The sequence below is a fragment of the Sciurus vulgaris genome, assembly GCF_902686455.1.
Source record: "Sciurus vulgaris genome assembly, chromosome: 13".
NCBI lineage: Eukaryota > Metazoa > Chordata > Mammalia > Rodentia > Sciuridae > Sciurus > Sciurus vulgaris.
Genome location: NC_136474.1, coordinates 32,519,300 through 32,535,571, shown reverse-complemented (window position 1 = coordinate 32,535,571; position 16,272 = coordinate 32,519,300). Strand labels below are relative to the sequence as shown.

Below are 16,272 nucleotides of genomic sequence, written 5' to 3'. Positions count from 1 at the left end.
AGTAAAATGAGGTCCTTATGACTGACTATAGTCCATTCTGACTGGTGATCTTTAAAAAGAAGAAAGTAGACTGGGTAAAGGAGTGGAGTGTCAGAGAAGTCTGTTATACCCAGCAGTGTTAGTCTTCAAGAAAAGGAGAAGAGATAAAGACCTTGGATGAGAATAAACTAAAGGAATGCATGACCACTTGATCAGCATCACTGAACATACTTGTTAAGGGTTGGATCTAGCATACTCCAGAAAGGCTCATACTCTGAAAGCTTGATTCCCAATGCAGTATTATTCAGGGGTGGGGCTTTTAGGACATGATTAAATTGTGAGGACTCTGATCTTCTAAGTGGAGGAATCCATTGATGGCTTCATAAAATGAATGTATTACTCAGAAGTGATAGAAACTGTAGGAAATGGGATCTAGTTGAAGGGAGTGGGTCCTTGGGAGGCACTACCTTGGGGACTATATCTTGTCACCAGTCCCTTTCTGTTCCTTTCTCTGCTTCCCAGCTGACAGGAGTTAAGCAACTTTCATCTTCCAAGTCCATCTCCCATGATGTTCTGCTTCATCTTAGGCACAAAGTAATGGAGTTCGCCAACCACAAAGGAAACCTCTGTAACCATGAGGCAAAATAAATATTTCTTTGTTTTTCTCAGGTATTTTGTCACAGTGATGAAAAGCCAAAATAATGCAAAAGGGAATCCAGAAGACAAAGAAAGATCAAATCATCAGTAAATGTGAAAAAAGTAAATTTCACTTGTGGAGTAAACTTGCAAATGAGAAAGAGTAAAGGATCATTATTATCAATATAGTAAACCATCAAACTTCTAAGATGAATACGACAAAAAGAAAATAAAACATGGAATATTCAAAACCACTACAAGGAAAAAGAGCAAGATGACAGGAATAACAATATACCTTTGAAGAATCACCCTGAATGTAAATGGTTTTTAATTTTCCATATGAAAGAGGTAGACTGGCTAAATGGATTAAAATACAAAATCCAACAATAGCTGCCCCAAGAAACTTAACCTATGTGCAAAGGCATACACACAATTAAAGCAAACATCAAAAGTTATGTTTCAAGCAAAGAGAATCCAAAAGCAAAAAGGAGCAGATATACTTATAATTGCAAAACATACTTTAAAACAAAATCAGAAGGAAAAAGAAAGTGACTATATATTGATGAAGGGAACAATTCATCACAAAGATATAATTTTTAAAAATGCATAAGCAATGAGTCTTGAAGGACCCAATTTTAAAAAAACAAACATGATTAGAGATAAATGGAAAGAGAGGACACAAGAAATACATCATCTAGACACCCCAAAAAATCAACACAGAAACATCAGATTTACATTATACCATAGATCAAATGGACACAATGAACATCTATAAATTATTCCATTCAACAGTTGAAAATACACATTATTTTCTTCAGCACAAAACATATTTTCCACAATAGACCATATATTAGGCAAATGAGCAATTCCTCACAATTTTTAAAATTTAAGTATATTTTATTATTTGTAGATAGAGAAAATATCTTTATTTTTTAATGTGGTGCTGAGTATTGAACAGAGTGCCTCACACATGCTAGGCAAGTGCTCCACCACTGAGTCACAACCCGACCACTAACAAATTTTTTGAAATGAAATGATATCTTCTATTTTATTTGATGACAATGAAAAGCAGCTATAAATAACTGCAGAAATTTCACAAACACATGGAACCTGAGCAACACACTACTAAATGAACAGTGGACACACAACTTTCTTCTAGGTCATAGATAAAATTAGAGGGAAAATATTAAAATTTGTTCCTGTCTTTTTTTTTTTTTTTTTTTTTTTTGGTACCAAGGATTGAAATGAGGGATAAAGGACCATGAGTTCCAACCCCAACTCTATTATGTATTTTTCTGAGAAGGATCTCATGGAGTAGCTTAGGGCCTTGCTTTTGCTGAGGCTGGCTCTGAACTTGTGATAATCCGGTTTCAGTCTCCTGAAATGCCAGTTTCAGCTGGCATTACAAACATGCACCACTGTCCCCAGCATAAAATTTCAAAGAAATGGAACCATAACTTACCAGAACAGGGAAAGCAGTGCAAAGAGGCAAGTTTGTAGGAATAAACACTATATAAACAAAAAGAAATCAAATCAATAACATCATGATTCATCATAATGTCTTACAAAACCAAGAACAAACCATATCCAAAATTATTGGAAGGAAAGAAATAGTAAAGGTCAGAGAGGAATAAATAAAGTAGAGACTAAAAGAATAATACAACCCTCATATCAAAACCAGACAAAGACACATCAATGAAAGAAAATTTCAGACTATATCCTTAATGACTGTAAATGAAAATCTTCTTAACAATTTTAGCAAATCACATGAAAAATATTAAAAATATAGTACACCGGAATAAAGTGGGTTTTATCCCACGAATGTAAGGTTGATTCAACACCTGAAAAATCAATCAATGTAATTCACTACATCAACAGACTTAAAGTTAAGAATCACATAATTATTTCAACAGATGCAGAAAAAGTACTTGATAAAATACAGCACCCCTTCATGCTCAAAACACTAGAAAAAATACGAAGAGGAGGAACATTCCTCAACATTGTAATGGCTATCTATGCTAAGCCCATGGCCATCATTATTCTAAGCGGAGAAAAACTGAAAATATTACCCCTAAAAACTGGAACAAGGCAAGGATGCTCTGTTTCACCACTTCTATTCAACACTGTTGTTGAAACTCTAGCCAGAAAAATTAGACAGATCAAAGAATTTAAAGGGATACAAAGAGGAAAAGAAGAAATCAAACTATACCTATTTGCTGATGACATCATTCTATATTTAGAGGAGCTGAAAAATTCCACCAGAAAACTTCTAGAACTAATAAATGAATTCAATAAAGTAGCAGAATATAAAATCAATTCTCATAAATCTAAAGCATTTTTATTCATAAGTCATGAATCCTCAGGAAGAGAAATTAGGAAAACTACCCCACTCATATTAGCCTCCAAAAAAATTTAGTACTTGGGAATCAATCAAACAAAAGAGGTGAAAGACCTCTACAATGAGAACTACAGAACACTAAAGAAAGAAATTAAAGAGAACCTTAGAAGATGGAAAGATCTCCCATGTTCTTGGATAGGCAGAATTAATATTGCAAAAATGGCCATACTACCAAAAGTGCTATACAAATTCAATGCCAATCCAATTAAAATCCCAATGATGTACTTCACAGAAATAGAGAAAGCAATTATGAAATTAATTTGGAATAATAAGAGACCCAGAATACTAAAGAAATCCTTAGCAAGAAGAGTGAAGCAGGGGCTATCACAATAGCAGACCTTCAATGATACTACAGAGCAATAGTAATAAAACAGCATGGTATTGGCACCCAAATAGACAGGTAGATCAGTGGTACAGAACAGAGGACACAGAAACAAACCCACAGAAATACAGTTTTCTGAAACTACACAAAGATGCCAAAAACACACAATGGAAAAATGATAGTCTCTTCAACAAACGGTACTTGGAAAACTGAAAATTCATTAGTGGCACAATGAAATTAACTCCTATCTTTCACCCTGCACAAAACTCAACTCAAAGGGAATCAAGGACCTCGGAGTCAGACTAGAGACCCTACACCTTATAGAAGAAAAAGTAGGTCCAAATCCACATCATGTTGGCTTAGGACGAGACTTCCTTAACATGACTCCCAAACCACAAGAAATAAAAGCGAAAAACAATAATTGGGTAGATTCAAACGAAAAAGATTTTTCTTAGCAAAGGAAACAATCAACAAAGTGAGGAGAAAGCCTACAGAGTGGAAGAAAATTTTTGCCACACATACTTCAGAAAGACCACTAATCCCCAAATTCTGTAAGAACACAAAAACTACAGAAGAATACAAATAATCCAATCAATAAATGGGTCAAGGAAATGAGCAGACACTTCACAGAAGATCTATAAGCAATCAACAGATATATGCAAAAATGTTCAACATCTCTAGTAATAAGAGTAATGCACATCAAAAGTATACTAAGATTCCATTTCACCCCAATTAGAATGGCGATTATCAAGAACACAAGCAACAATAGGTGTTGGCAAGGATGTGGGGGAAAAGGTACACTCATACATTGCTGGTGGGTTTGCAAATTAGTGCAGCCACTCTGGAAAGCAGTGTGGAGATTCCTTAGAAAACTTAGAATGGAACCACCATTTGACCCAGCTATCCCACTCCTTGGTCTATACCCAAAGGACTTAAAATCAGCATATTACAGTGATGCAGCCACATCAATATTCATAGCTGCAGAATTCAAAATAGCTAGATTGTGGAACCAAAGCAGATCACCTTCAGTTGATGAATGGATATAGACAATGTGGTATATATACACAATGCAATACTACTCAATCATAAAGAAGAATAAAATTATGGCATCTGCCGGTCAATGGATGGAGTTGGAGAATATCATGCTAAGTGAGATAAGCCAATCCCAAAAAATGAAAGTCCAAATGATACTTCTGATAGCTAGATGATGATACATAATGGAGGAGTGGGAGGAAGGCAAGAATGGAGGAAGAATGGATTGTACAGAGAAAAAAGAGGGTGGGAGGGGATGGAGGAAGGAAAAATAACAGAAAGAGAAAACATCATTACCCTATGTACATGTATGATTACACAAATGATGCTACTCTATTTCATGTGCATTCAGAGAAACAACAGTTCTGCTCCATTTATATACAATGAATCAAAATAAAAAATAAAAAAATCCCAAAAAAGAAAAGAAAAGAAATAATAATACATGCATCCATAAAACAAAGAGTTGGGTTTTTCAAATAATAATATTGACAAATCCTTAGCTAAACTGACAAAAAGGAAAAGAAAGAAGGCCCAAATAATCAAAATTAGACTTAAAAAAGAAGTCTTAAGCCAGAAACTGTGAAATTCAAAGGATCATTAGGGTAAATTTTGAAACATTCTCTACCAAATAAATTAGAAAATCTAGAAGAAATGGAAAAGTTTCTGATTACATATGATTTACCAAAATTGAACCAAGATGATACAAAATACCTTAGTAGATCAAGACAAGTATTGATATTGAAGCAGTAATAAAATGTCCTCTGATTAAAAAAAGAAGAAGCAGCAAGATCCTCGGACCACATTGCTGAATTTTACCAAAAACTTTAAAGGACTAACACCAATGCTGCTCAAACTAATTCATAAAAAAAGGAAAACAAGCTTTCAAACTCATTCTGTGAAAATAGTAATACCCTGCTAACAAAAGGGCACAACAGAAATATAGTCACAGATCAATGTCTCTGATAAACATATGCATAAAAATCTTCAATAAAATACTTTCAAATTTAATTTAGTAGCACATTAAAGGGATGATATGCAATGACCAAGTATGTTGCCTTCCAAGGATGTAAGAATGGTTCAAAAAAGACAAATCAATAAATGTAACAAACACAAAAGATAAAATGTCATGATCAAGTCTGTTGCACTCCAAGGATGCAAGAATGGTTCCACAAATACAAATGAATGATTGTAATAAGCATATAAATAAAATGAAACATAAAAGCACATGATTATCGCAACAGATGCAAAAAATCCTTTTATAAAAATCAGTATCTCGAAGCCTACAGAGTGGGAGAATATCTTTGCCACTCATACTTCAGATAGAGCACTAATTTCCAGGATATATAAAGAAGTCAAAAAACTCTACACCAAGAATACAAATAATCCAATCAACAAATGGGCTAAGGAAATGAACAGACACTTCACAAAAGAAGATGTACAAGCAATCAACAGATATATGAAAAAATGTTCAACATCTCTAGTAATAAGAGAAATGCAAATCAAAACTACCCTAAGATTCCATCTCACCCCAATTAGAATGGCAATTATCAAGAACACAAGCAACAATAGGTGTTGGCCAGGATGTGGGGAAAAGGTACACTCATACATTGCTGGTGGGGTTGCAAATTAGTGCAGCCACTCTGGAAAGCGGAACGGAGATTCCTCAGAAATCTTGGAATGGACTCACCATTTGACCCAGCTATCCCACTCCTTGGCCTATACCCAAAGGACTTAAAATCAGCATACTACAGAGATACAGCCACATCAATGTTCATCACTGCTCAATTCACAATAGCCAGATTGTGGAACCAACCTAGATGTCCTTCAATTGATGAAAGGATAAAGAAACTGATATATATATATATATATATATATATATATACATACATACATATATATATGAATATTACTTAGCCATAAAGAATGATAAAATTATGGCATTTGCAGGCAAATGGATGAAATTGGAGAATATCATGCTAAGTGAGATAAGCCAATCTCAAAAAACCAAAGGACGAATGATCTTGCTGATAAGCAGATGATGACACATAATGGGGGGTGGGAGGGGTTAGTGTTAGGGTTAGGGTTAGGGTTAGGGAGGGGGGCAAGAATGGAGAAAGGAAGGACTGTATAGAGGGAAAAGAGGGGTGGGAGGGGTGGTGGAAGGGAAAAATTAACAATGAGTCAAACAACATTACCCTATGTAAGTTTATGGTTACACAAATTGTATGCCTTTACTCCATGTACAAACAGAGAAATAACATGTATTCCATATGTTCACAATAAAAAAAAAAAAAAATCACCATCTCGGCCAGGCATGGTGGTGCACAACTGATCCCTGCATCTTCAGAGGCTGAGGCAGGAGGGTGGTGGAGAGTTCAAACCAGCTTCAGCAAAAGTAAGGCACTAAGCAACTCAGTGAAGCTGTGTCTCAAATAAAATACAAACTAGGCCTGGTGATGTGGGTCAGTGGTCGAGTGGCCCTGAGTTCAATCCCCAGTATCCTCCCACCCCACCATAAAAATCAGCATCTCTTTATGATGAAAAGCCTTAATAAATTACATATAATAGAACCATGTCTCAACATAGTTAAGGCTATAAATCATACTGAACTGAGAAAAGCTGAAAGCAATTCCTATAACATCAGGAACAAGACAAACATCCCCACTGTCACCATGCTTATCAACATAGTACCAGAAATTTTAGCAAGAGTAATTAGGCAAGAGAAAGTGAATAAGAAAAAAGACCCAGAGGAGCTAAAGCAATTTTCACAAAAAAAGAACAATGCTAGGAGCACCACAATACCTGATTTCAAATTATACCTGAGAGCCAGAGTTATAAAAGCAGTATAATATTGTCATAAAGAGAGGCTGGTAGACTAATAGAACAGAACGGAGAACCCAAAATAAATACACACAGCAACTATCAACAAAGGTGCCAAAGTATTGGAAAAAGTACGACCGTCTTCAATAAACGGTGCTAGGAAAACTGAATATTCCCATGGAGAACACTGAAAGGAGATCCCTATCTCTCATTTACAAAAATCAACTCGAGATTAAAGAGACCTTAGTTTAAGACATCATCCTTTAGAACTACTGGAGAGAACACAGGGAAACACTTCAAGATCATGGCAAAAGCAATGATTTCCAAGTTAGTACTCCAACAGCTCAGGAAATCAGAACGAGAATGAACAAGCAGGATTTCACATAGAAAAACACATTAGAAAGGTAGTGCACCACGATCACGTGGGTTTCATTCCAGGGATGCAATGTGGGTTCAATATCCAGAAATCAATAAATGTAATTCACCACAATAATAGACTAAAGAAACATGATTATTTCAGCAGATGCAGAAAAAGCATTTGATAAAATACAGCACCCCTTCATGCTCAAAACACTGGAAAAAAATAGGTATAGTAGGTATATACCTCAACATTGTAAGGGCTATCTATGTTAAGCCCCTGGCCAACATCATTATAAATGGAGAAAATCTGAAAGCATTCCCTCTAAAAACTGGAACAAGCCAGGGATGCCCTCTTTTACCACTTCTATTAAAGATCATACTGGAAAAACTAGCCAGAGCAATTAGACACACCAAAGAAATCAAAGGGTTATAAATAGCAAAAGAAGAACTCAAACTATCAGTATTTGCCTATGACAGGATTCTATCATAGGGGATCAAAAAAATTCCACCAGAAAGCTTTTGGAACTAAAAAATGAATTCAGCAGAGTAGCAGGATATAAAATCAACATTCATAAATTGAATGGATTTCTATTCATAAGTGATGAGTCCCCTGAAAGAGAAATTAGGAAAACTACTCCATTCATAATAGCCTCAAAATAAAAATACTTGAGAATTGATCTAATAAAAGAGATGAAAGATCTCTACATGAGAACTACAGAACACTAAAAAAAAAAAAAAAAAAAAAAAAAAAAAAAAATTAAATAAAACCTTACAAGAGGGAAAGATCTCCCATGTTCTTGGATAGGCAGAATTAATACTGTTAAAACAGTCGTACTATCAAAGGCACTGTACAGATTCAATTCAATTCCAATTAAAATTCCAATGATGTTCCTCACAGATATAGAGAAAGAAATTATGAATTCATTTGGAATAATAAGAGACCCAGAATAGCCAAAGAAATCCTTAGCAAGAAGAGTGAAACAGGAGGTATCACAATACCAGATTAAACTATACTACAGAGCAATAGTAATAAAAACAGCATGGTATTGGCACCAAAATAGGCAGGTAGACCAATGGTACAGAACAGAAAATAGGCAGGTAGACCAATGGTACAGAAGAGACAAACATAAATAAAGTTACCTCATACTAGACAAAGGTGCCAAAAACATACAATGGAGAAAAAAATAGCCTCTTCAACAAATGGTGCTCAGAAAACTGTAAAATTTTATGCAATAAAATGAAATTAAACCCCTATCTCTCACCCTGCACAAAACTCAAAAGTGATCAAAGTCCTTGGAATTAGCCAGTGACCTTGCACCTAATACAAGAAAAAGTAGGCCCAAATCTTCATCATGTCTGCTTAGGTCCAGACTTCTTAACAAGTCTCCCAAAGCACAAGAAATGAAAGCAGGAATCAATACATGGGATAGTTTAAAGCTAAAAAGCTTTTTCTCAGCAAAGGAGACCACCAAAAATGTGAAAGAGACCCTACAGAGAGAAAATCTTTACCAATGCACTTCAGTTAGAGCACTAAGCTCCAAAATTATAAAAACTCAAAAAACTTAACCGCAAAAATACAAATAACCCAATTAATAAATGAACTAAGGAACTGAGCAGACATTTCACAGAAGAAGATACACAATTGATCAACAAATATATGAAAAAATGTTCAACATCTCTAGTAATTAGAAAATGCAAATTAAGTTACTGTAAGATTTCATCTCACTCCAATTACAATGGCTATCATCAAGAATAAAAGCAACAATATGTATTAGCAAGGATATGGGGAGAAAAATATATTCATGCATTGGAAGTGGGATTGCAAATTGGTGCAGCCATTCTGGAAAGCATTATGGAGTTTTCCTAGAAAACATGGAATGAAACCGTCATTTGACCGAGTTATCCCACTCCTAAACCTATACCCAAATGGCTTAAAATATACTACACACTACAACCATGCAGCCACATCAATGTTTATAGCAGCTCAATTCACAATAGCTAGATTGTGGAACCAACCTAGACGCCCTTCAATAGATGAATGGATAAAGAAACTGTGGTATATAGACACAATGGAATATTACTCATTCATAAAGAATAAAATTATGGCATTTGCAGGTAAATGGATGGACTTGGAGAATATCATGTAAGTGAGATAAGCCAGCCCAAAAAACTAAAGATCAAATGTTTTCTCTGGTAAGTGGATGGCAATATATAATGGGGGGGGGGGGACAGGGAGGTAAGGGAAAAAAGAAGGAATTTGGATGTGTAAAGGGAAATGAGGGGAAGTGAGGGGGCAGGGGAAAGGAAACATGGTGGAATGAGACAAACATCATTAACCTATGTACATGTGTGATTACACCATGGTGTGACTCTACATCATTTACCAGAGAAATGAAAAGTTTTACTCCATTCATGTACAGTGAATCAAAATGCATTGTGCTGTCATGTGTAACTAAACAGAACAAACAAATCATAAAAAAATGCATGTAATCTTTGACCAAAAAAGAAGTCACCTTCAACATAGTTACAAATTTATATCTATTATTTTTTCTACTCTAAGCCCTTATAATTTTATCAAATCAAAAAATGAAGCAATATGATCATGGATGTCCTCTAATACTCTCCATTGAACTATATGGCTGTTTACAGTGGAACTTACACAGTGTAAGTTCAGGTCATCAATGCAACAGGAAACAAATTAAGAAAGCTCCTATACAGAAAATGCTTTACTAAGAATTGTGTATCCTTTTCAAGTTCATTTTTAAAATGATAAATTAATTACTCCTCAAACATTAGAGGTAGATGTAAAGTCTAAAATCAGAGAAATGTTCATAAACAAACAGTTCATTACTATGACATGCTGAACACTTTGTCCCTAGTAGCAATTCATAGTTCAATAAGCTGTGCAAAAAGCAATGAATAGTTTGCATTTAAGCAACATTCCCATCAGTCACTGCACATGCACCTGTCACATGCCACCTCAATGATTTGTGTGTCCAGTTTTCATGGCAGAAACCCAGAACTTTATCCAGAAGAAGTAATCAAGGAGGTTCAATCCATTACAAAAATGTTTACATTATAGATATTATGGCCACCTGTTTTTTTTTTTTTATTTAGCTTTTAATTTTTTACAGACAGCATTTTGATTCATTGTACACAAATGGGGTACATCATTTCATTTCTATGGTTGTACACCATGTAGATTCATACCATTCGTGTAATCATACATGTACATAGGGTAATGATGTCTAATTCCACCACTTTTCATAACCCCTCCCTCTCATTTCTGTCTACATATTCTAAAGTTTCCCCATCATTCTTTCATTCTCCACTTATCAGGAAAAATATTCGGCCTTTGGTATTTTGGGCTTGGCTTATTTCATTTAGCATGATATTCTCAAATTCCATCCATTTATTTGCAAATACCATAATATTCTTCCTCTTTATGGCTCAATAGTATTACACGGTGTATATATACCAGAGTTTCTTTATCCATTCATCTTTTGAAGGGCATCTAGGTTGGTTCCACAATCTACATATTGTGAACTGAGCTGCTATAAACATTGATGTGACTGTGGTACTAATAATATTTCCCTACTGTAAATCTTATAAATATTTCAGCATTTTTATACCTATCACGAAATAGATAACCACAAAGTAAGACAATAAAGAAAAACCAAAAATACATCTCCTTTGATTTAAAATTCTTCACATCAAAGCATTTTGTTGCAAATGAAGTAATTTGTTCTGTTTTGTTTCACAGTACTAGAAATTGAATCCAGGGCCTAGTACAATCAAGTGTTCTACCACTGAGCCACACCAAAAGCCCCTTCTTTATTTCATTTTGCAACAAGACTGCTAAATTGCTGAGGCTGGCTTCCAACTTGCAATCACCCTCCCTCAGACTCCTAAGTAGCTGGGATTAAATGTTTGTATTACCCTGCATTGCTTGAAGTGACTCTTTAAATCCACAGATGAAAGACTCTCCAAGTGACTTGAGAATCTATTGCAAATCTGGTTTTGAAACAAACTTTCATTTAACACAGGTTTAAAACTCACTTTACTGAAATCAGACACACCAGAATACATTGTGGAGTAGTAAAATATGTGATACCATCTTCATACTCCATGGGAAAAAGTTCTTTTGCAAATAATCAAAACCAAAAAAGAATAAAAACAGGGAGGCCTTCTACAATGTTATCTCGAAGAACAATTCCCCTTCACAGACTACAATGCTGTTGACAATCTCAAGCACTTGAACTTCTGAAGAACTCCCCCAGGAAGAAATTCCTCCATGCTTCACCAGACACAGTTACACTTTTTGTCATTCTCACCACCTTAACAGTATGACACATTCTGCTCCAGATAGTCCCAAAGGCTTCCCCTGTGTTCCCTAAGGTTGGTCACATTCATAATCATTCTTGTAACACGATCAATTGCCATAATTCTTTCTGGGGCCAATGTGTATTGCTGCATTTTCCAAAGAGGTGGAGGTCTCTCTGATTACTCAAATTTGCTAGGGTGCTCCTCCCTGGACTAAGTTGTCATATCCAGAACAACCCATCTCCCCATAAACATGTGGTCCATGCTTCTCACACCCATGGTAACACAGTTATACAAGCCACACAGGTGAAATTAACATCCAGAAAGGTCTCAAATGATGCTGCTGTGCCAGCCACAGTGAATGGGGATTAGAAAATGCTAAGCCTTTCTTTAGGAAACATGGCTGGCACAGCCCTGCAGTCCTGAATATTTTTGTGCATTAGTTTTTCTCACCCTCATTCACTCTCATTATGTGTGCATCTCTTCCTTCCCAGTTTTGGCCAGTACTTGAAATTGCTGCCATCTGCTCCCTGATGTTCTCACAAACTCTACCATTTCTTGCCAACAACCACTTGACCAGACAGATATCTATCAGCTCAGGAATCCTCGTGAGACATTGCAAGCAAGACCATCCCACCACCCTTTCATATTCCTGCCATGTTCTGTTGCTAGGAACACTTTACATACCTATGTCCAACATCAAGAAAAACTTCAAGAGGTGTATGAATTTCTTTCGTACACTGTGGTCGCTGGAGTGAGAGAAACTTTCCATATTCCAAGTATATGACTTGGGCAAGCCACTCTATCTCCAAACATCACTTCCTAAAATGAGAATGAATGTTAATAATGTTGTAGCGAAGAGGAAATAAGTTACAGTATTTGAACACTGCATAATTCCTTTTGGATGATTTTGATATCATTGTTTTTATTTTTATTTCATTATTATTATGAGTTAAGAGGATGATTTTGATATTATCATTGTTTTTATTTTTACTGCATGATTGTCAACTTAATTTTTACTTGCTAAATAAAAGAACAAACAATTGTGATATAGGGTTTCCAGAATTAACCTATTAATTTTCTAGGAAAAAAAGCTAATGCTTAATACATACCAGAGACTTACAGTTCTGAGAAGCAAATGAATATTCTTTCAAGTAATTTTTCAATTCACTTTCTTGAACATGATATTTAGTGGGTTTCTACTAATTTACTTTCGTGTTAAAGGACTGTTTTCTCTAATCTCACTTACTGCTGCTTTGACTGTGGACAATCTGCACTCATGGAGTTCTTCCAACTGACTTTGTTCTCTCCACACTAAATATGCATACCAGCCCTTTGGTGCTGGTGTTTCCACTACTTGAGTGAAATCAAGGGTCCCCATGGCTTACCTGCTTATGTTCAAATAAGGAAAAGTCCATGGTTCTCTTCAGAGACAAAATGAAGTCTGGTTACAGTAATTACACTGGCAGTCCCAGGTTAATAGTCAATAGAGAACACTGCATTGAAACTACGTATTTGCTCTCAGGAACAGCCAGGCTTACTGAAATCCTGCAGAGTCGGGCCAGCAAGCAGCATGTAGACTTCTCCATTGGCATTTGGTACATCTACCTCTTCTGCCACACAGTTCTAGTGGTCATGTCTTCTGACCACTTCAAGTCCAGCAGCTACCCTGGGAGTGATAAAGCAAGAAAATATTACTTGATGGGTGCTGCTCTTCCCTAAGCCCACAAGGATTCTGTCTGGACCGGACATGCATTCAGAGGGGACATTTCATGGGCATCCCTGCATTTTCCAGGGCCTCACTCCTGTAGGACTCCTGGCTGGTCCTCACAGTTTTCTCCTCGACCCCCTCACTGGGTACTACTCTTGCTGTCACAATCTCTCTCCCAACCACAGGGCTCTCAAGCTGTGGTCTAACTTTTGACCCCATGGTGGAAAATCAGTTATTCCCAAATCAGCCTCTTCTGGGGATTTCAGCTCACTCTACTCCTAGATGGCTCAAAAATGGTCAGAAAAAAAGTCTCTGAATCCCCCCATATGCCGCAATGAATAAAGAGTTAGATTCTCACAGTGGTTCCTAGATTGGAATTGTTTGTAGAAAAAGTGAGAACTTGATTTAGAAAAGCTTGTGTTAAAAAAAAAAAAGAAAAAAAAAAAAAAGGTTCTAGCACCAGTTTGCACTTGGGACCAAAAATCATTTAACTGCATCACCTCTGCACATTCCACTCACAGTCAGAGAATATGAAGGGCCATCTGGAAAGAATCTGATTAGCTGCAATGTGACCAAAAAGCCAGTCATTAGGTCAGGTAAGAGCATGTGATTGCCTAAAGCTGCACTGCTATGATTGACTGAGACATACTTGCATGGTTACAAGCGCATTCCTACAGTTAAGATAGGTTACAGCATATCTATGTATTAAGCTGCGTTATAGTTAACCATATACCATGGCCACATAGGGACAAACATTATCACCCAAATACAGAGACCGGTTTAAGACAAACTTATTTTAGTTTAACAATTAGCCCAATTTTGTTTACATTTTTAAATCTTCAGAGAGTGACCAAAACCATGAACATAGACAGTGACACTATGCTCTACAATCGTCAAAATGGATCTGTTTGATTTCAACACAGACTTCACAATTTCACAATGTCAAATTAGTTAGATGAGCTGGGCATTGTGGCACTTACCCATAATTCTAACTAGTCAGGAAGCTGAGACTGGAGGATCACAAGTTGGAGGCCAGCCTCAGCAACTTACAGACTGCAATCAACTTCAGGATACCCTAATAAAATAAAAATTAAAATAAAATAAAAAATCAAAAGGACTGGGGATTGGTTCAGTGATAAAGCATCCATGGGTTCACTCTCCAGGACTGTTCCACCTTCCCCCCCCCAAAAAAAGAAGGTTTTCTGCCTACTATGGCAGTGAGAAGTGGAGGGGTGAAAATGAAGATTTCAGGCACAAACCTTGGTGTTGAAAATGGAATGGAATATAAAAGTGCAAAGCACTTAAAGGTGCACTCCAGTCACTCAATAAGTACTCAACACAGAGAAAACACTTCACATAGAAATAAAGCCCTCTCAGATAACTCTTCTGGAATGTAGTTACTCTGGGACATTGAAGGGGAACTCAAAGGAGAGGATCAGCCAAAATATACCCTTTTGAGTATTCACTGTCAGCACACATAGAAGACACCTAACTGCCAAGCCACAATGTTGTGATGTGTCTGTTCCCACCTGGGCTCCCTTCAGCCACATTGGCCGCAATTCCTGAATGGGGTCTGAAGTGCTCTCACACAAGAGGCCTTCAGCATCCTTACATGCCCCAATTCTAATGTGGGGACATTACTGACGTGTGTGGCTCAAAAGATGAGTGAGTGAAATATCAGCTGTACCCTGCTACTTACAGAGGAGGTGACTTTGTTAGAGGAAGGGGCGGGGGGCCTCTTGTATTTTGGACAGGAGCTGTTCTGATCACTTTCCAACCCTGTGACAAGTACCTGAGATCATCCCCTTCAATGGAGCAGAGATCTATTTTGGCTCATCATTTCAGATCTATGGTCGTTTTTCCACTCCTGCATCTGAACCTGTGGCAAGGCAAAACATCTGGCAGAGACTGTGTGGCAGAGGAAACTGCTCACCTCATGGCACCTGGAAAGCAAAGAGAAACAGAGCCAGAATTGTAGAAGGGTCCCAGGAACCATTCAAGGGCAGATCCCAAATGAACTAATTTCATCAACTGGGCCCCACTTTCTAAAATGTTCCACAACCTCCCAATAGTGCCATCAGCTGGGAACCAGAGGTTTAACAGGTAAGCCTTTGGGGACATTAAAGGTCAATACCAGAATATCTACCCCTGTCCCCAAAAGCTCATGTCCGTCTCAGGAACAATAAATCCATTCAGTCCATCTCCAAGAGTCCACAAACCTCAATAGTGCCTGCATTTCTCAATCGTCCTCCAAAGTCTCCTCTGAGACTCAAGGTAACACAGTTATGCTGAACCCTGAATTAAAAGGTTTTTTTTCCTCCACTCTTTCTTCTTTTGGATTCATCGGCATAACTTTCTTTCTTCCCTACACACTCATCCTCTCTTAATTACTAACCACAAAGTTAGTTAAAATGCTATCCCTTGGACTGGGCACTCCCCCTTTCTAGGTCACAGGAAATGTCCAAATTCAAAGGCATTGGCAGAAGTGTAGAGAAGAGACAGACTAGGATGGAAACCAGATGCACACACCTTCAGAATCTATCAAGAGTCTACACGATCATGTAATCTTAGATTCAAACGTCTGGCATGGCTCAGTGTCCACTGGATCCAGATAAGACCCACACAACCCCCGCTCCTGAAAAAGCACATCTGTCAAGAATAGTGAACCACTCCTTGTGCCCACCAGCCCAA

At 37.0% G+C, this 16,272-nt stretch overlaps 1 long non-coding RNA gene and 1 pseudogene across 3 annotated transcripts in view; both read right to left on the bottom strand.

The window, feature by feature from the left end:
- LOC306642600 (thiosulfate sulfurtransferase/rhodanese-like domain-containing protein 2) overlaps window positions 1-16,272 on the bottom strand; it is a 417,963-nt pseudogene that overhangs the window by 182,817 nt on the left and 218,874 nt on the right. The window lies entirely within an intron of this gene.
- Window positions 13,221-15,849, bottom strand: LOC306642747. Of its 2 annotated transcripts, none has more exons than XR_013758662.1 (3): window positions 15,728-15,849; window positions 15,281-15,524; window positions 13,221-13,539 (listed from the first exon to the last, which is right to left on the bottom strand). It is a non-coding gene; the product is annotated as an uncharacterized lncRNA (long non-coding RNA). The 2 variants fall into 2 exon arrangements; XR_013758663.1 differs by having other exon boundaries at window positions 13,222-13,539; window positions 15,801-15,849.